Source organism: Canis lupus, chromosome 36 (assembly GCF_003254725.2).
Source record: "Canis lupus dingo isolate Sandy chromosome 36, ASM325472v2, whole genome shotgun sequence".
Taxonomy (NCBI): domain Eukaryota; kingdom Metazoa; phylum Chordata; class Mammalia; order Carnivora; family Canidae; genus Canis; species Canis lupus.
Window position 1 is genome coordinate 8,194,293 of NC_064278.1, and position 21,519 is coordinate 8,215,811.

Genomic DNA, 21,519 nt, shown 5'->3' on the forward strand with positions numbered 1-21,519 from the left:
TTCAAATCTGACGTACAGAAATTGTCTGGAGAACACTTGTGGCAAACAAAATTAGCCTAACATTTCTGATGGGTTAAAGGGGTTATTCATGGGGATGCTGAAGACAGGGGTGCTCAATCAGGAGGGGAGAGCATGTGACTCTTAATCTCAGACTTGTAAGGTGGAGTCCCATGTTGGGTGTAGTGACTATTTTAAAGTCTTAAATTTTTTTTTTCTTTAAATGAGTTATTCATGCCCAAAAAAGTTAAAATTTTATGATATTTAATGTGAATTAGTTCTAAATAAAACCTATAAAATGACTATAAAATCCAATTTACATATAAGGAGAAAAATCTGCTTTTATTAAAATGATATCCATTTCGTATATTTTTCCTAATTTTTTTCTCTTAAAGTCCTTATATAAATCTTAATTCTGATATCACAAGCACAAAATCTAGGGAGGTTTTTTAACATTTATGTTTATTTCTGCAACTAATAAAAAAAGAAAGAAAAAACAATGATAATATTTCCAGTTAAACCAAGCTTTAGTAAAGAGAATGGACGTTATTAATTTATCCTATCAAGCAGGATAATGAAGAGAAAAAATTGATTATATTTTTATAAGTAAATGCTGCATAATAATAGTAAAGCGATTATAAAGCCACATATTCATAAATTATTGCAGCTACAAGAGATTTATCTACCTCTTTCCCCAATTATTTAGTCTCAGGCTGCTGCATTTTGTAAATGAGAGTTGTTCAGTTGCTTTGGAAACTCTATGACTAGCAAAGATAAAACCAAAGAATTTCCCCTAATCCCTGATGAGATTCAGGGCAACCTACCCCAAAACATGGGATCTTGGCATATTGAATATTTCAAGCCAAAATAATTTGAGAAATGTGTAGTAAGAACTTCCTGAACTTTCCCTGAAGCAAGTCATAAAACCGTCATATGAGAGGTGCCCTCTCTATACCTGGGAGAAAGGAGCATCCTTATCTTTGAAAACAAAAGGAACACAGAAAGGAATCTAAACAAACAGGACTTGTGAAGTCTCCCCCAGTTTACTAGATTAACTTACACCCTTTTCCTATCACATCTTTACCCTATTCATTAAACTTAGCATAAAAACACTCAGATTTAGCTATTTCTTCTGGTCTTCATTTCCTTATGAGGAATATCGGGTAAAACCTATACTGAATAAATTTGTATGCTGTTAATCTTTCTTTGTCAGTCTTTTATCAGAGCCCTAAAAGGGTCAAGGAAAACTTTATCCTCCCCTAAGTCCCTAATATTGAGTTTTATGACATAGATCCCACAACGTTATTAAATAAGTTAATTATGAAAGCTACATTTTACAGGTCATTTTAGAGGACAGGTGTGTGCACCAGCTCACACATATAGATACACACAGGTACAAGTTTACACAATATTTTAGTTTAAATGTGTACAAAGATATCATTAGTTTAAAAAAACTCTCAAGAATAGATTTGGAAATAAAACTACATATATCCAATTTTACTTTGAAAAGATGAAATAATCTAACGTTTCAAATTGTAGTCTTTTATAAACTGCCACATTTGGTTTAGAAATTCTTTTGTGATTTAATTTTCATGACTTGTGATCTGTAAGAATCTATGAGTTCATGGTGGCAGATGTTACTGGGTCGATGTATCAACTGAATATTCTCTTTAACTGAAGTAGCTTAATAAATGTCTCAGAATCTCCTCTATGGGCACCAGAAGAGGTGTGGAAAGCTGTCCAAGACAACAAGCCGATTTTGTCACATTATCATATACGGTGATTAAATGGAGATGCAGGGATCCCTGGGTAGCTCAGCGGTTAGCGCCTGCCCTCGGCCCAGGGCGTGACCCTGGAGACCCGGGATCCAGTCCCACATGGAGCTCCCTGCATGGAATCTGCTTCTCCCTCTGCCTGTGTCTCTGCCTCTCTCTCTGTGTGTCTCTCATGAATAAATAAATAAATAAATAAATAAATAAATAAATAAATAAATCTTTTAAATGAATCAATCTTATAAATAAATCAAATAGATAGATGATAGATGATAGATAGATGATAGATAGATAGATAGATAGATAGATAATAAATAAATGGAGATGCAAAAGAGTAGAGTCGTCAGCTTAGGAGGCATTAGACCAGACAGTTAACTATCCTTCTTTGGCATGTTCACTCTCACAGGATTTGATTCATTCCTTCAGTAAACATTTATTAAAATTCTGGCATGGGTGAATCTCTCTTCTAGGCACCGTTGGGATACAGAGATGAAAAAGAAAAGTTTCTGTCCTTCAGGATATTATAGTCTTGGCCAGTTTTTGCAATTTATACCTCATCTGTCTACCTATTCATTTATTCATTCATTCAATTATTCTTCACCAATTATTTATTGTGTGTTCAGAGCTGTTGTGGTAGACTAGTTAGTCACTAGCCTTGGAAAGTACAAAGCTATTATTTAAGAAAAAAAGTATCTTCCTTAATAAATATGATATAGTCTGCTTTATTAAAGTATGTCCCCAAAAAATAAGAAGGCCTGAAATAATATTGCTGAGAGATAAAGAACAAAATGAAGAGAAAAAATCAGAACCTTGTTAACTAGGTATATCTTACGGGCAGTCAGAACAAAAGAACAAAAGTAATACTGAAAAAATATTTAAAGGAAATTAATTATAAATAATCATTAATTATTTTTTATAATTCTCCCTAAGATGGAACAACAACAGAATTAGACCTTTGCTCTAGGGCACTCGATTCCTACAAACAAGCAAACAATCTCCTAGTCTTCCTCTAAAAAACCCTCCGAAATCAATGCTGGATGACAGCTGATCTATTAATGTTTTGCCTGAGATGGCACAACCTGAAAACAAACTAGAAGACAATTATGTCCTTCCCCCAAAGGGATCCTTTTTTATAGATAAGCCAATATACATCCCTATCATTGATGAAATAATTCTCTTTTTCTCTTAAGTATTTGCTGACAACCAAAGACTGTTGACAATTGCAAATTAATCTCCAGATCTCAGAAGATGCTTCATTCTCAGTAATTATACTTACCTTGTCCCAGAAATCTGTTGCAGAACATATAACTTGGCAATCTAACTTGTCATTATCTACTATTCAACTTTAATTTATCTTTATATCCTATTTTTAAGAGAGCATAAAGAATTTACATAAAATATCTAAATCGAGTATGATACTGATTAACCTTTAAGCTTTGTAAGATTTTACCACAATTTGTTCAATGAAGAGCTGAGTACAAAGTACTGGGAGACCTAGAGTCATTCTCCAGATCTACTGCTTTACAGGTTGTTGATCTGTATATCTATATCTATATCTATATCTATAGAGAGAGATCTGTGTGTGTATATATATACATATATATGCATATACATGAGATATATATCTGTGTATATGTGTGTATATATATCTATGTGTATATATGTATATATGTGTATATATATACATGAGAGAGGGATATATATATGGATAGGGATATATATCCATATATATATGGATAGGATATATGGATATATATATATGAGAGAGAGGTGTAGATATTGGACTCCATGCTAGAAACTTTCAATGAAGATGTGTATTCCAAGATCTCTAAGGTCCCTTCTGTAACTTAAAGATCAACTTGGTCCAGAAACATTAAGATCCATGCAAAATCACCTAAATGTTGATGCTTTCACATGTTCATTTCCTGTTTCTACAATTATTATGAGATGACACAACTTTCTTGCCTTGCCTTTTTGACCCTTGAGTATGATACTTTTAGACAGTGGGCTCCTATTTTAACTTTAAAATATTTTTCTTCCAATATTTCTTCCCTGTTATTGACAATGCCATTTCCCAAGTTCCCTAGATTTACACCTGATGTCTACTTTTGAGACCCTTTATCCATCATATCTTATTTTAAATCATTTAAAAATTCTATCAATTATCCCTCTTTGAGGTCTTATGGCTCCCCCTCGTTATTCATATCCTACTCATTAAATAATAGTCACTTCATGTTTATATAAATAGAAAAGCCTCTCACAGTTTTTCCTGCCTGCCTTCACTCCAGATGCCAGGAAATCATAAAATAATCTTCCTGTCATAGAGCCTCAGTCACGTAATTCCTTTGCTCGATCATATACAATAAATTGCTAATAGTACGTAATGTATTATTCAAACTGGATATCATGCTGGAACAAAATGCATAAACCGGGCATTCCGGTTTAAGGTTACAGAAATGACCCAAACATCCTTCCCTGATTTCCAAATGCCTCCACCGATTAACTTGTCCCATCCTATCTTCCATTTCACACATATTTCTACGTGTGTATTGTTCTGGTTAGGCGATTTTTAAACTTACTCCTATGAGAAATTATTAATTTTGAAACTTGTAGCTTCTGCAAAGGCAATTCTATAATTTTATTTTGTGATTTCTTGTTTTTCCTGTGCTTCAAATCCTGGGTAAAAATCGTCACTAAAGTCAGATAATATGCAAGGATGATCCATAGCATCCGGGAACCTAAATGCATGCCCCTGCTGGCAATAATCTTCCAGTTCAAAACAAATTTAAAAAATAATAATAATCTTCCAGTTCATGAAGACCCAGAGCCCACACACTCCTCTCAACTGAAGCTGCTCCTTTTGATCCAACACATTCAGAAACTTATGAATTTATCTCTATTTGTTTTCCAAAGTGGGGAAGAAGGCTGGAACCTTTTGTAGTTACTGTCCTCCTATATATGCTTTTCTCGGACTATGAAAATAACTTGTGCTAGATTTGTCTTGACAATTGATTACATGCTTTTAACTGTGTGGCTCTGTAAAACCACACAGAATTAACATCTACAAATTTAAATTTAAATTTTAAAATTTATTATCTGGTTAAATTTCTCCAGGGGTTAAAGTCTTATGTAAAACACCCTTTTATTTATTTATTTTTTGTTTTTTTAGAGATTCTGTTTATTTATTTGAGAAAGGGTGAGAGAAGTATGAGTAGGGGAGAGAAAAAGAGAAAGTATGAGCAAGGGAGGGAGAAGCAGACTCTGCTGAGCAGGGACTCGCCAGGGTGACTTGGTCCCAGGACCCCTGAATCATAACCTGAGCCAAAGACAGGTACTTAACTATCTGAGCCACTCAGGCGCCCCTAAAACCCCTTTTCACATAAGAGGTTGTTGAGTATACAAAGTAGCCATTAACTTTTGTTTTAGCAAAATAGAATTTGGTTATTTAGTTACATATGTTGAAGAATCAGTTTGCATTATCCTCTGAATCCTCATCAGTTACATGCATAGCACAAATATTTCTTTTATGAGAAAAGTCACCAAAATATCAAAAGATAAAGTTGCTATTAAAGGGTATTTTCCTCTTGCCACTTCTCATGTCTTTTTAAAGAATATTCAGTCTAATTTCTCTCTTGATATATAGTTTGCTATTCTATTTCTGCAAAATGAGAACATTCTGTTCTATTCATTCTCCCACTTACTTTTAGAAACTGCAGAAAGGCTTAAATTAAACTCCTAAAGAAATTAACTGCCATTCTCACGCACAGTTATCAAATATACAACACTCCTGTGTCGGCTGCTCACAGGAGTTGTGTCATGCTGATGAGAGCGATCAGCTCCGCATTCATGTAAAACAATCAAAAGTGGGTCAGTACCATCCCTTCACGTGGTGACACTCAGTTTCCTGATCACAATGGAGTGTACAGCACAGATTTTGGTTTGTTTGGCTCTAACATAGCTATATTGGTGATTCTTTTATTGCAAGTAAATAATAAGTCTCATCAAGCAGGTCCTTCAAAAGCTGGAGGATGTCAAATGATGTTAAATTACTTTACTCTTAACACAGAATATTCATTATTAAATACCTATGTATTTGGTGCCAAAAGAGACTTCGGTGCCTCCTTTGGTTTCAGTTTCATTCTTTATTGGGAATGGGGTGAAAGACAGGATTGACTCAGTTTTCTGGTAGGTCTGAAATTTGTCTTTTAATGTCTAGACTTCTGGAATGCGACAGTAAATTCTTCAGTTTATATTTATGTATGTGCCACTGAAAGCCCAGTTGTAATGGGTCACAAAACCTGGTCATAGATCTCTCTTTTTTTTTTTTTTTTATCTGGAATCCTTTTGGGAGTCTAATTTTTTTTTTAATTTATTTTTTTATTGGTGTTCAATTTACTAACATACAGAATAACACCCAGTGCCCGTCATAGATCTCTTAAGAATAAAATATTGATCACAGATGCCCAGAGAATCAAAAGTTATCAGGGATGTGATTAGGAAACAGAGAGCTGATACAGAATTTGTGCATTGAATCTAGGCTTTGCCTCTCATACATTGTATCTCTTGAATATTTTTTGTTCCATGGGTTTCTGTTCAGCAAAGGGAAACATTAGAAAAGCATTTCACTTTTTTATCCTGATTCTAATCATTGGTGAAAAATAATAGTCCAAAGACGGAAAAGAGCAAGCAAACTTCTTCTTCAGAGAAATTCCTCCATTATTTATGACTGATATAAGTAGAATACATAATAGGGTTAGAGTTTTTGTGCTTGGAAACTTCCTTCATGTTGTAAATCGGAAGGTTGTGAAAACTTCCTGGAATATCTTGCTTTGTATTCTGTTTTTGATAAGAAGTGATTGTACTAGGGCATGGTGATTTCTCCATAACAATAAACTAATATACGTTGAAGAGGTCTTCTTATATCTAGATTTTTTAAGCAAATATTAGAATCTTTTAGATGAGCAAATATGAGCTCTTTTAGAGCTTACTACATTGAATTTTCTCAAATGTTTGTATTTCACTAAATCATTTCTTTTTTAAAAAATTACTTAATTATTTAATTATTTATCATCAGAGACACAGGCAGAAGGAGGAGCAGGCTCCATGCAGGGAGCCTGACGTGGGACTCGATCCAGGGTCTCCAGGATCAATCCCTGGGCTGAAGGCAGGCGCTAAACTGCTGAGCCACCCAGGTTGCCCACTAAATCATCATTTTCTTAGAGAGATTGCATATTACAACCTCTTTTGTTGCCATTTTCGTTAGTCTATTTTTTTAAATGTTAGCAATTTCATGTAGTTTAAAATAATGATAAAATTTATACCGGAGAAAGATTTACATTATACATTTTCTTGTTAAAGGATCTGCTATATTGGACAAAAATAAACTAATCTGACTCCAGAGCTGTTTTTTTATATGTGGCCTATTAATTAACTGTGGGCAAACACTGAAAAACGCTGATTAAAATTCTTCTTACCCTGGTTTAGTGTGGAGGTTAAGAACATGGACTCCAGAGCAAGACTACTTAGTTTCAAAACCTAGATTTATGAATCAGTCATAGGACCTTGAGCAAATTACACAATCTCTGTATCTCAGTTTCCTATAAAATAGAGATAATACTACCTGTGAGGTTGTAATAAATGTTAAATGATCTAACATTTATAAAATTACTTGAACAGTGAATGCACCTAGATTAAACTCTGTTCGTTAATATCATTTACTTTTGACCCAACAATTTGGAGAGTCTTTGAGAGGCAGGATAACACATAGATTAGAAGTGATGACTGTAGGATCACAGAAATCAGGATTTGAATCCTTAACCCATATTAAGTTTTCCCCTATTTGAAAAATGCCTATAAATGCATAGTATAAAACTTGGCTTATTATTTGCTACTGTGCAATTCCCTTTTACTTACACACTCTTACCTCTGAATTTCCAGGAGCGTGTTTGAATTCTGATATTCCAAAATTAATTAGAGAAGTCCTTATTTATTTTAGCCATATTATCTGTGATTTTATGGATTGTTATCACATACATCTTCCCAGAATGAGGAACTGTAATCATTTTCAATAAAACCTTATACGACAACCTTGCCAACTCCATTATCAGTTTCTAAAGCTTCTTTCCTAACCTCTGTAATCCCACTGTGAGTTGTATAATGATTCCTTCACTCCATTGTACCAAAGTGAGTTTCAGAGAGTTTTAAGCAGTATGGTGATTAAAAATGTAACTCTTCAATGTAACTCCCTGGGTTCAAACCCTGACTCTGTTACTTGCTAATCTATGACCTTGGGAAATTTACTTCACCCCTTGTGATATCTATTTTCTCCTCTATGACAGAAGTAAAGAAAGAGTTCCTGCCTCTTAGAGTTGTTGTGAAGATTAAATGGGTAAATGCAGGCAAAGCACTTTTGAACTTTACCTGGCGCCTGGTAAGTATTCAACAAAGGTTGCCCACTATTATTTTCTCACCTTCCGCAAGTAGGAGTCAACAAGGAGTGAGACAACTCATGGAAATTGAGCCTTAGATGTACAGCTGTTTTAGGCAGAAACAAAGCACAGGCAGAAAGAGCCCCTTTTAAAGAAAAAGATGCTTTCTAGATATTACATGATTAAAAACAATAGAACTGGGTAACCAGAAAAAAGGTAATATGAGTATTCACCAACCACTGTCCCCCCACCCCCGCAACACACAGGGTTTTTTGTTTAGCTTTCTAGTATTCTGGTATGGATTAATAATAAGTGGAAAGCGCTGAAAGATCTGAGATTACATTGGGTAGTTTACATTGGAACGAGGAAAAGATCTAACAAAAGGCAAGAATTTATTAGGAAAGGTAGGAGTAGGAGCTGAAATAAAAAGGCATAAACTGATGGTGTGTGAAGTGAGAAGAGAGTCTTTGCTCACTTGGAGGAAAGAGGTTTCTGAAATTCTTGCTGTGGAATCTTAGCACATATCTGAAACTTGAAAAAACAAAGTTCTTTTTGATCAAGTGGAGTTCATTTGAATGTGATCCTGCCATAGAGCCGGACTATGGGGCAGTCTAGTTATATCCTAGTTAAATTTTGTGTGTAGCTGTGGAATGGAGTACAATGGATATGAGGGAATTTTATTTATATCAATACGTGGTTGTTTAACACAATTTCCGGTAAAAATATATTATCCATATAGCGTGCACTTCACTTACACTCTCATATGCAAAATGTCAATTGTGGGAATGACTAAACTAAAATGTCAGCAAACACAAGCCTTACCTTATTAATTAATGTAATAAATATTTAGAGACAAAGAGCACCTACAGAAAGCATTGACATATTTGAATGAAGGCCCTATATGAACACTTAGTTTTATAGCCTTTGTAATGCATGTCCAATGTCTCATAAAATAATTATTAATATTAATTATAAAACAGATGTTAAAAATGAAAGATTTTGTTATTTGGTAGAAAAGAAGAGTAGTTAACATAGAGAGAGAAAACTGGAATTCTGAACATCAAGAAGTAGACTAATACGTTTGTTGTGATTAAAGAGCCAAAATTTCTCTTACCTAAAGAAATAAATGATCGACATGTATGATATATGGTAATCTAAATACAGTTTGATGAGTAATGGATGCTGTGATGTAACAAATTCAGTCATAATATCTGAGCTGAAATTAATTTACTGATTTTTCTGAATTGTAGGTTGGCAGCATCGTCATTAGGAATAGGTGCTATCTATCACTGCATGGACAAGTTCATTCCATACCCATTATGGGTCATTATTAAAGATTCATGTAATTACAGAATTTTTTAAAAATGAGAATTACTAATTTAGCCTTTAGCAATGCCTTATAGCAATGCCAGTTGTAGACATGAAGATAAGTTAATTGAAAAGTCAATTATCAATACAGAAAATACAGGAGAAATAGCGAGCAGAAATTCAGTTTTTATGCTACATTATTTTTTCAAAACCTGAGCAGTGACCTGCTTGTTTTACTCTATGTGGTACCGATGAAAGAAAATAATTTTTAAAATATATTGCCATTGAGTACCTACATTGTGGCAACTTGAAAGACCATGGTCATAGAATGCACTCAAATAAAAATATTTGTTGAGTTAGTGAGTGAATTCCCTCGTAGTCCTGAAAGAGGCTTCTCAGTCATATGTATTGTTTGACATCTATGGGGAAATTAAAGTCTATTCTCTCACATTTTGCCAGAGACAGTCAGCCTGGGGAACTTGATCTTTCTGGCATCTGAGAATATTGAGAGTGCACTGCAATCTAGATTTGCTCAGGGCTTTGGGTTCAGGTAACTGCAGTTACTGGAGGCAGTCCATGATTGGTGACTGATTTGTCCTTCTGTCTCTATATGGTAACTTGTGTCATAGGGTGAGATGGTGAATGAAATAGCATGTGTAACCCAGGTAAACATTACTTATCAATGTCATAGTTTAATAATGAAAAATATAAGATTCAGGCATAGTGAAACTAAATTAACATGTATACAGTATTTAAAAAACTGCATTCCTAAATATTCATCCCAACAAAAAAATGAGATAACAAAAATGTTATTTTGTTTATGAGTAATAAATACTTAGATAATACATAGTGTATATAAATTAATTTAAATTCATGGCTATATATTTTTTAATGAAGTCAAAACTGAAAGATATGAGACTACCAGGGATTTTTAGATTTCATTGTTTATTAAATTATAATGCCTTTGACTTGGAATTATAAAGGACTTCGTGGTGGCTCAGCGCTGGCCCAAACTTTGGGGAAATCTGGCCATGATGTCACTGCATTGATTGCTAGGATACGTGTGATTAACTGAGTGATTGACATGAACAATACTTAAATTTTTCTAGTGAGAAAAATTATTGAGAGCAGAAACTATATACTTTTCTCTTTCTTTTGTCTTACTTTTGCATAATAGTGACTTGTACCTAATATTCAGAAATAGATATTCAGAGGCAAAAGAATAACTGATTTACTGACTATAAAATTTAGGACAGTCACATATTATATGTATGTCATCTTTGCAGTTTCTATTGAAAGCATCAAATTGCATAAAAACAAAGAATGATGAATTAGTTTTTATAAATTCAAGATGCAAATGTGTACACACACATTCCTCTATGCTTCCAACATTTAGATGATAGATGAGAAAGAGAAAAAAAGAGAATCTCTTCATGAGAACATTGGCATTAAGGAGAAAATACATTTATTTTCTTTTAATTGGTGCTTGCATTATAACATAAAGGTTTTCCAAGAAATGTGGTACTGGAGAAAGAAAAGGACATTTTCCTCCTTTTCTTTTTCTTTTTTTCCTTTTTAGAGAGAGAGAGAGGAGGGGGTAGGTTGCAGGGAGAGGGAGAGGGAGAGAATCTTAAGCAGGCTCCATACCCAGTGTATGAGCCGGACTTGGGGTTCGATCTCACAGGCCTGACTGAGATCACGACCTGAGCCAAAATTAGGAGGCTGACGCTTAACCAACTGAGCCACCCAGGTGTGCTGGTTCCTCTGTTTTTGAAACATTCCCAACAGGAATCACATGGAAAAGAAAAAATAGGTCACTGATGCTATGGAAAGTAGATCGTTCATCCTTCCCTATTCTAGGCAGAGATGTAATATTAGCCATCAGTAGAGAGAGGGTCTTCAAGCCAGAGTTTTTGTGATTCTCTAGTTTCTGGTGCCTTATTTCATCCTTTCCACATGCCTTCCTTCCACTGTGTGAGATGAGGAACACTCATTCCTCTTTCCTTACAAGAAATCTTTATTCTCAGAGAGACTTGCTCACAATAGTCTGTAGGTATTTCTGAACGCGGAACCAGTATGCATTTTGGACCTCAGGTTCAATGAACAGCAGAACACATAAGGTCATCGTCTCTCTTGGGGTGTGGGAGAAGGTCAGGAGCCAAATGGCATTACAACATGAGAAGCTGAAATAAAGTAAAAGCCAATAAATGCAAGCCCCTCCCTGCCCATACCCCCACCACGCATGAGTTTCCTATAAAGCCAGGGACTGAATGGTGTACGGTGAGGTGGTGGGAATATAAATATCCCCCATGGGCCTACAGAGGATAGTTGGGCCATGACTAACTTCCCCATCTCACCCATGGACCGCTGAATATGGAAAATACTCTCATGCAAGAGTTCCGGTGACTGTTCCTAAGTGGTTATTCTTTCAAGAGATCACTGACACAAGAAAGTATGTTTGAGATGCTTCAGTAGAGCAAAGAGAGTTATGTAACAGAGCCAGCAGCAGAGACTGGACCGGGTAAGACACTAGCAGAGAAATAACCAACTTGCAATTTCTGTGGGCTCATTTGTCAGTGGATTACACTTCCGCCCCACTGTCTCTGCTGTGAGAAGATTAACATAGGGCCTGGTGGGGTTTAGAAAGTGGCATGAGCCAGGAGGAAGAGCAATGCAAGCTTAGAGCCAGTGCGTGGTGTGCTGGAGCTACCATGATTCTTTCAAGCTGTCAACCCCTGATTATGCACAGCTTTTCCCAACACAGCATTCAGTGACATTGTGTTGGTAGCTTGAAAGTGGCCATAATGGAAATATTTTCAGAAATCAGAAAGCTACAGAAACCAGAAAATGTTATATGTAAAAGGTTTTCTTTTTCACAGAGCTAGTTATTAAACATTTACCAGCACACTACAGTTTAGAGTGAATTCTTAAAAGACAGGGCATTGAATTGTAAATAATAATAGAGATAAGAATACTAGAATCTGAGTTTACCCAAGAAAGATTAAATTATAACCTGGAAGAATTTTGGATTGGACCATTTGTACTGACTGAGATAACATAAGGTGTTATTTTGGATTCCAAAGGCAGAAAGCACCCAGTTGATGACAACATCCAAGGTTGGTCATGGGGTGAATTACCAAAGTGGAATGGATCTGAAGGTCAACGTAATTGAGGCAATCAAGGAACTATAAGGTTCAGCACCTGGAAAAGTCATTCAAAACAATGGTAAGAATTCAGATATGTGTAAAACTGAGTTAAGTTTTCCAGACAGAAAATCTGAAGTCCCTATAGGGAACCATCTGTAAATGGACAAGTAGTAACCAGAGGATGTGTGGATCTAGAATTTGAGAGACATAAAGATTCAAGATAAAGTTTTCTGGGATGTAGGGATGCCTGGGTGGCTCTGTAGTTGAGTGCTCTGTGGTTGAGTGTCTGATCCCTCAGGTTGTGATCCCTGGAGTCCTGGGAATGAGGCTCCCCATAGGGGCCTGCTTCTCCCTCTGCCTTTGTCTCTGCCTCTCTCTGTGAGTCCCTCATGAATAAATGGATAAAATCTTAAAAAAAAAAAAAAAAGAAAGAAAATTCTGGGATTTACATTCATTGCTATGATGGGTGATGGCATAAACCTAGACAAGATTACTCAGGAAAAGATATGTAATTAAGAGAAGGAAAGAAGTGTGCTCAAGACAGCACCTGCAGGAACATCTATAACTAAGAGATGGAAAGAGTATGAGAAATCAAGATAGAACATTAAAAAGAGACATGAAAAAACAAAGATGCCACAAAATAATTTAAAAAATACAATGTCATAGCCAAAGGTGAAGACTTTGGCTTTAGCAATTAGACGTTGTTGTTGTTTTCCCCAGAATATACAGCTGTTTCCGGCAATGGAATGAGAAGATTAGATAATAAAAACACTGAATGCAGATACTTAAAAAAAAAAAAAATATATATATATATATATATAACGGGTATTGTCAAAATAAATGAAATGATTAAACACAGATTGGAAATATTGGTGTAGTAATAGATTCTAGGCAGGTTTAAAGGTTGGGTGAGCCAGGGATAACAGCCCCCATGGGAAAATGATCTTTAAAAACTGAAGACTGAAGTCTCCCATCAGGGGAGGAGCTGGGTGAGAGTCTCAAATTTCTTGAAGGGAGAAGGTACAGAGTTAGGTGAGAAACCTGCAAGCATTTCTGCCAACCTAATTTCGCAGATGGGATTCCTGCTAACTGGGATACTCCTGGCACGGCTTCTGTGATTCTGAAGACCCCTGTCTCCACAGGACCTAGAGTTATCCCCCTCCATATCACACCCAGAGTGAAAGACCGCTGCCAACTGATGCCAATGGCTGTTGGACCACGCCGACTGAGGTGTCATGGCTGGGCCTCAAGAGCACTGGATTGGCAGCTGAGTAGGCCTGTCCTGATATTTCACTTATCTCTGACAAGTGCATTTTAGCCAATTGAATTTTGTGGGCTGCCACTTAAATGTGTTCTGACGGGGTTTTATTCCATTTTCCTCTGGTGCAGATCAATAGTAGGTGGGAAGCTTGCCCACTTCCCCACCTCAGGTGATGCTACGTTACTAGCTCTGTGCGCTACATTTCTTTTTCTCTGCATGTTGAAGGAACTTGCATTTTTTTTCTGTGTCTCTGTGTATCTTTCCATCAAACCACATCTCCCTGTGATAATTGTATGTGATGGAAGTCAAAAAATGATGTACTCCTTTTAGAAGCTAGACTAACAAAAGTTGAATAAATAAATAAATAAATAAATAAATAAATAAATAAATAAATAAATGACTTCTCATAACAAATTGGGGAAAATTTGATTTGAACTGTTTCTTATCATTGGATAAATTTAATATCTAACTCCTAAGAGTGAAGCTGGAATAAATTTATAAAATATTATTTTTTAATTTTAACTTAACAAGATTTTTTTTTGGATGTTGAATTCTCTACAATAAAATGTGCAAAGGAAAAAAAAGAGCTTATATTTATCTATTTATTATATATTGATTTTGGACTGGGGTGACTGCATCAACCCTTTATTTTTATTTATTTGTTTATTTAAAGATTTTATTTATTATTTTTGAGTGTGGATATTGATTTGTGGATATTGATAAAGATTTTATTTATTATTTTGAGTGTGGATACTGGGAGATATCCACACATATCCCAGTGTGGATACTGGGAGAGGGTGAAAGGTCAGAGGGTAAGGGAGATTCCACGCTGAGCACAGAGCCTGACAAGGGGCTTGATCCCTACAACTCTGAAGTCATGACGTGAGCCAAAACCCAGGTTGGACACTCAACAGACTGAGCCACTCAGGCACCTCAAAAGTAGCTTATTTTTAAAATCACAGAATAATATGTGTTCATTCCAATGTCATACACATTTGTAAATATAGCTATAAAATCCATAAAGGTATCTGAAGCATTAGAAAAAAGGAAGGAAATAAATCACCAAAAAAAACCCCTAAATCACAATGAATCACAGAAAGAATAAAATTAATAGTCCACCAGCAGGAAAAAAAATGACATCACAGAAAATAAGAAAACTAACAGGTTTTAAAAAGAATGTAAATGTATCATAATTCATTTTATGAAATGTAAAATGGAAGGAATTGTGTTTCAAAATGTTAATTAATTAAAATAAAACAACAGGATGCTCCTTTAAATGCTCTTTTTTTAATAAAAATATCAAGCATGATTTTCATCTCTATTTTCCACCACCTGCTCCACCCATTATTCAGGCATTTATTTTCCAGGCAAAAATTATAATGTCCCTTTCTCTGACTGAACGGCCCCAGCATGGGGAGTGGTTTTGAAAGGAGCTGGGGATATCCCTAACCCCGGTAAAGATCATCTATTAGAAACAAACAAACATTGGTGGTACAGTTGGATTAAGCCTCTAATTCTTGGTTTCAGCTCAGGTTGTGATCTCAGGGTCCTGAGATCAATGCCCCCTTTGGGCTCCACGCTCAGCTCAGCATGGACTCTGCTTAAAGATTCTTTCTTATTCTCCCTCTGCCCCTCTCCCCTCAAATAAATAAATAAATCTTTAAAAATGAAACATAACAAACAAAATAATACTTAATGGTTAAATATTATAAACCTTCCTTTTAATAAACACTTGGGACAAAACTATTAATATCATACCTGGAAGATTTCATTCATTCAAAGAAAAGGAAAGATAAGTAAATGAAGGTATAAATATTGGAGAGGAGAGGAAAAAGCTTTTAATATTTGCAGATGATAAGATTAACTGAGAGGAAAACACATATGACTTAGGTGAAATAAGTGGTAGTAACACAATTATTCAGCAAGATAGTAAGTTCACCAAACTCAATAGCTTTTATATAAAGCAGGAATATCCAATTAGAAAATTTAATGGGAAAGGAATATAATCTGTAATAGCAGCAACAACAAAATAAAATATTTGAGAATAAACTGAAAAAGGAATGTGTGATGAAAATATGAAGAAAACTACAAATTTATTGAGTATGTGGTGCTAAAAAAAAGTTTACGAATTAGAGAAATATATTCAATCCCAGGCTTTAAAGACTCAGTTTCTCAGGATGTCACTTTTCCTCAAATTACTCATAAATTTAAAACAACTCCAATAAAAATGTCAACATTACATTTAGAGAACTTGATTAGTTATTCTAAAATTCATAAAAAAGAACTCAGAATAGTAATTTTCAATAAGGAATATTATCCTAAAAGAGGTCAAAAATAGGGAAAAAAATCTATAGTAATTGAAACAGGGAGGTTGTCTGAGGAGTAAATAGGTCAGTGGAAGAGAACAGAGTTCAGAAAAAGACCTATGAATAAATATGAACATAGCTTTAATAAATGACATTTAAAACTTTTTAGAAAGGATTAATTATTTAATAAAGAGTGTTGAGATAATCATCTAATCATTTAAAATGAAATAAAATTACGGTACCTGGGTGGCTCAGGTCATGATCTCAGAGTCCTGGGATCTTTTTATTTTTCAAAGAATCCAAAAAAACTTGCACAAACCTTTGATTTTAAAAAGGATTATGCTTTTCTACAATGTTGATTCTTCTCATCCAGGAATAAGATATGCCTTTACATTAATTAATTCAATTTTTCTTTATACATGACAATTTGTATGAATTTGATACTTCTCTTCCCATAGATCCCTAGATTATTTGTTTACCTGTGTTTGTGTGATGGAGTTGTGTGTGAGATAAATATTACTATAGTTAATGGGATGTTTTCTTTTATCTTATCTTGTATTTGTTGCTCTTGCTGGTTGCTGTATAACTACCTTGTTTTCTGTTAGCAGTAGAAGTGAAGACTATTTTTATGTCCTTCAAATTCAGTAATCATTCTAAGCACTAAATATCAGGTTCTAAGAGCATGAAGACATAAGTAAGAAGGAGTCTCTTCCTCAGAAATGTGCAGAGCCTGGTAGAAGGGCCTGTAATCCTTCTATGAAGGGACTAGGATTAATGACATATTGATATGGGACAGAAAAATTATCTGTACTTATATGGAATAAATGGAAATTTTTTGGAAATCACTCTAAAAGGCTAGCAGCTACACTAATCCTTCAAAACCCTCACAATACTTAACACATTATTTTGTAACTACTATTTACTCTCTCTTATGTGTCAGTCATTGCAATAAAGACTAAGAATTTTGACATTAATCCTCTCAACAACCTACCAGATGGGTATAACAATTCCCGTCTCACTGATGAGGAAACAACAGGTCTACGTGCTTAGTGTTTGTTCTATTATGCTCTATTATAGACACAGAGTCAATAATTATGAGATGGATAAGTGATGTTTGGTCATTGTAAGTCAACAAGGAAGACTGGTCATTTTTAATTAATCTGAAATATGAGACATTGAGAGAGGAGACAGATGGTAGTCAAAGAGTATTAAAATAGCAAATTACAAAACCAACACCTTCTATTCTCTTTACTTTTTGCAAAATGTAGCACCACACTGCCCAACAGGTGGCTAACTTAATTTTACATTTAAATGATTTAAAATTAAGTAAAATTAGTTATGCAGTTCCTCAGTTCCACTAGCGACATTTCAAGTGCTTAGTAACAGTTACCAAATTGGGCAGTGCCAAATATTTCCACCATAGAAATCTTTGTTGAACAGTGTTGACTAAGCACATCCAATTCAGAAATCGTATTCTGAAGTTGTTCTATAATTTCATTTCCTCAGTGAATATTTAACATGTAGTATGTACACGACATCAGCTAGGCACTGGTTTACAAAAACCAGTAAGACATGGTCTCTTTCCTTAAGTTTTTCAAAATCCAGTGGGAAACAAAAGTAATAAAATTGCCATTTTTGGGAATAATAGTGAAAAATAACAATAACAATAATAATAATAATAATAATAATAATAGGTCTGTAAGAGACTACTTTTTGTGATCTCTTTCCCTGCACAGATGTATAATTGTTCCCTATATCAGATTGATCTGAGATGCTCTGAATTACCCATTGCCCTAGGATTCCACAAGGTTAGTCCTGACTTTTGACCTTAAAGTTTTGTAAATCTTAGTGCTGATTTTACACCCACCTACACAGGTCCCGAAACGCTACCTGGGCAGCATACATCTGAATCATAATTTCTCCTCGTTCTTCTTAGACAATAACTTTGTAGAGACTGGTCTATTTACATCTTCTTTGTCTTTGTTACCTAATTAAAAATAGAAAACCTCAACCCGGAATTCTCCCTCGTTCATTTTGTATGAAATAACCACTGATAAAATAATCAGCAAAGTAGTCTGATTCTTTACTATTAGGTATTTGAAGGGTTTTTTTTTTTTTTAAGATTTTATTTATTTAGTCATGAGAGACACAGAGAAAAGAGGCAGAGACATAGGCAAAGGGAGAAGCAGGCTCCCTATGGGGAGCCTGATGTGGGACTTGATCCCAGTACCCTGGGATCACACCCTAAATTGAAGGAAAACATCCCAGGACCCCAAGATCATGCCCTGAACTGAAGGCAGATGCTTAACCACTGAACCACTCAGGCAGCCCAGGTATTTGAAGTTTTATCACTTATGAGAAACTGCTGGAGAACTCTGTTTTTTTTCACCATATAAGACAAAGTTTGACTTCCCTTTCAGTTTTCATTCACATGCCAGAGGATTTTGGGGGAACATCTTGCTGCCAGAAAAAAACTATCAAATATGCACTTTATGTGGCTCTCTCTTTACCCACAAGTTAGTAAGAGTAATTTTCTTCTTCACTTTAAAAATATACAACAAAACTCACTTTACTTTTTCTGGAAGAGCCATGTCTATTTCATTAGAGCTTCCCTTTTGTATCTGCTTTGATTTCGGCTATTTTAGAATTCATGCTTAAAATGTGTCCTTTCCAAAGTGATGTTTAGTTGTATTTATTTAGCACATTTTCCTATTTGGCAGCAAGAACATTTTATCAGGTGGCATTATTTCATGGATATAGCCTAAAATTAACACTATCAAATGAGGGATAAATCAAAATCTTAGCCAAAGATGGAAACACAGAAGATTAAATGTCTCTAAAACATTGATCTTCCTTTGAGGAAAGATTTGTCACTGAATGTTGTCCAGCTTTTACCTGAATCATTATGTCTGTTTGTAGGACATTCATTGCAGATGCTGCCAAGTGCTGTCAACCAAAGAGCCAATGTCATGTTGATTGCTGTTTCCTGCTGGTGGTTGGACCCTCATTGTGTTTCCTAGTCCATGTAAAATCAGCCTTGGCTGGTTTTGCACATTCTCTTTTTCTCACTGTCTCAATAAATTTTTCTGTTTTGTTTCCAGGACTGGATGACATAGGGGTCCAGTACTTTAATGCCAAAGAAACAAATTAACATGAAAATTCTGTGACATGATATAGTCATCACATATTACATATGTCACATCACAGAGTGAATTTTTTAATACACTGACTATAGTCAGATGCTTTTTAGGTATTTTTTATGTAAATGAAAGCAATATATTCCATTGACATGAAGGGGATCAAATAATCCCATTAGATTAGTCTACAAATTCCTTGAGGACAAGAAACAAAGCTGCTCGTTTTATTTTCCTCCAAAGGCTCTAGTCTTGTACTGTACCTAGCAAAGCCTACCAGATACATGCTGCTGAGTAACAGAGCATGTCTTTGTCATTTGCAATTTAACTCTCAGCCACTACCTTTCCCCAAGCTATTCCTCTACCTAATCTAGGGCCACCTAGCTGTCCTCCACCTCTTCTTCATCCATTCTTCTTAATTATAGAATCTTGTAGAAGGGGTCTTTCTTTAGGGGATTCATTAGGGCCTCAATCAGAAAGAGTCAGCATTGGAACATTTTTTATTTTTGACAATCCTCTATCACTTTGCCTATATCAAAATGCACATCCTCTGTGCCTTCTGGTTTGGTGTCTTGACACTTGACAGTGTCATTCTCCATGTGAATGGTCAGGTCATTCTTAAATTTTTATCTGGAGGCTTCCCACATTTATGGCCTTTCTCTTCACCACTTAATCCTTCCTTTATGTGATCTGGTCCTGTTGTCTCCTTGGGCAGGGCCTATGGAGCTTACAGCTTGCTAGGTAAGCATCAGCTTTGTGAACTATCCTTTAGGTTCCAGAAGAAACATATCAGATAGTTCTAAGTGACCAAACATTTAAACTTTATTCTTTAATCCATTTGAGTAGTTATAAAGCTGATGTATCTCCATCTGATTCTGGAGCAGAAGAATGGCTGTAGTTGATTGACCCCTGTAGACCCGAATATTAATATGGTTAGTTTGCATGTAAGTTAATGAAAAGTTCTAGTCTGTCATCTCTCTTAGTGCTCACATTTGCCTTATGTTTTGATAGTTCCAAGTGAGAAACAACGTTTTAATTCCAAATGGGTACGGTGATGGAGTACTCAATGGTGGGCCTGTGGGAGAGCATTTTGTAACAGGATGAATCTTCAAATTTTATCATTCAAAGGGAACCATACACCAGTTTTAGGTATGATACTTGAGGATAAGGTTCTTGGCTACTTTATTTTTGTTTTTGAGGTAGTAGTTCTATCTGGAGGCAGACTCTGAACATTTCTAGGTCCACCTTGAAAGACCAGGGGTTAGGCTTAGCAGTGCTGCTGGTCAATGGAAAAACCTCACAGGGGCCTAAACAGTGACTGGTGCATATAAATTTAGATTCTGGTACCCCTAGAAAGGATTTATGTTCAATCATCAGTTGAATTTTTTCAACTAATTTTTAGTCCGTTTTTCAAATGCTCATTTGAATGTCAAATGAGGTCATCTTATATACCTTGCTTTTTGGGGTACTTCAAACAATATAGTAGTGACTGGAGCATAGAGCAAAATCAGTTTTTCCATTTTGAATCAGAAGAACAATTTTTCTAGCACATTCACGGAACCTTATTGGTAGACAAGGTACCATATCATTAACTCTGAGGAGTTGCTGAAATAGTTATAAATAAAGGCATGATTTTAAAAGTAAGCAGAATTTAAGATGAAAGAATAAAGCCAAGGAAGAGTTATTAAACATATTTGGTGACTATCAGCAATGTGTTCTAGAAAAGTGGAGTTATTCCCAAAGAATGTGCAGTCTTTGCATGTAAACATTAACTCTCTGGCTGGTCACCCAATTGGTATTTAGACATATAAATTACTATATTATTGAAAGGGTGTCAGACCAAGTGCCGTTCTAAATTTAAAGCAGCCAATCAAAGAAAGGGTCCTGGAGAGAGTGAGTTTAGGCAAAGGTTAAAGAGGGGATAGGAATTTACTGGTAACCCATAAGCTATTTTTAGCATACTCATACATATACATCCAGTATCCATCTAAATCAGGTTTTCTCGATGTTGGCACAATAACATTTTGGGCCAGATAACTATCTGTTATGGGGGGCTGTCCTATGAATTGTAGAAATTCAGCAACATTCTTGGCCTCAACCTGCTAGATACCAATAGAACCTCCTATTCCAGTGAAGCAAAATGTCCCCAGACATTGTTAAATGTCCC

General features: G+C 35.3%; 1 protein-coding gene and 1 long non-coding RNA gene across 3 annotated transcripts in view; one reads left to right on the top strand and one right to left on the bottom strand.

The window, feature by feature from the left end:
• LOC112674674 (uncharacterized) overlaps nucleotides 1-14,290 on the top strand; it is a 70,754-nt gene extending 56,464 nt beyond the window's left edge. Inside the window, exons 2-4 of the long non-coding RNA XR_003145501.3 lie at nucleotides 8,108-8,199; nucleotides 12,589-12,730; nucleotides 13,794-14,290. This is a non-coding gene — a long non-coding RNA (uncharacterized LOC112674674). The remainder of the gene's footprint in view (nucleotides 1-8,107; nucleotides 8,200-12,588; nucleotides 12,731-13,793) is intronic.
• Nucleotides 1-21,519, bottom strand: part of KCNH7 (potassium voltage-gated channel subfamily H member 7) — a 478,835-nt gene that overhangs the window by 250,608 nt on the left and 206,708 nt on the right. The window lies entirely within an intron of this gene.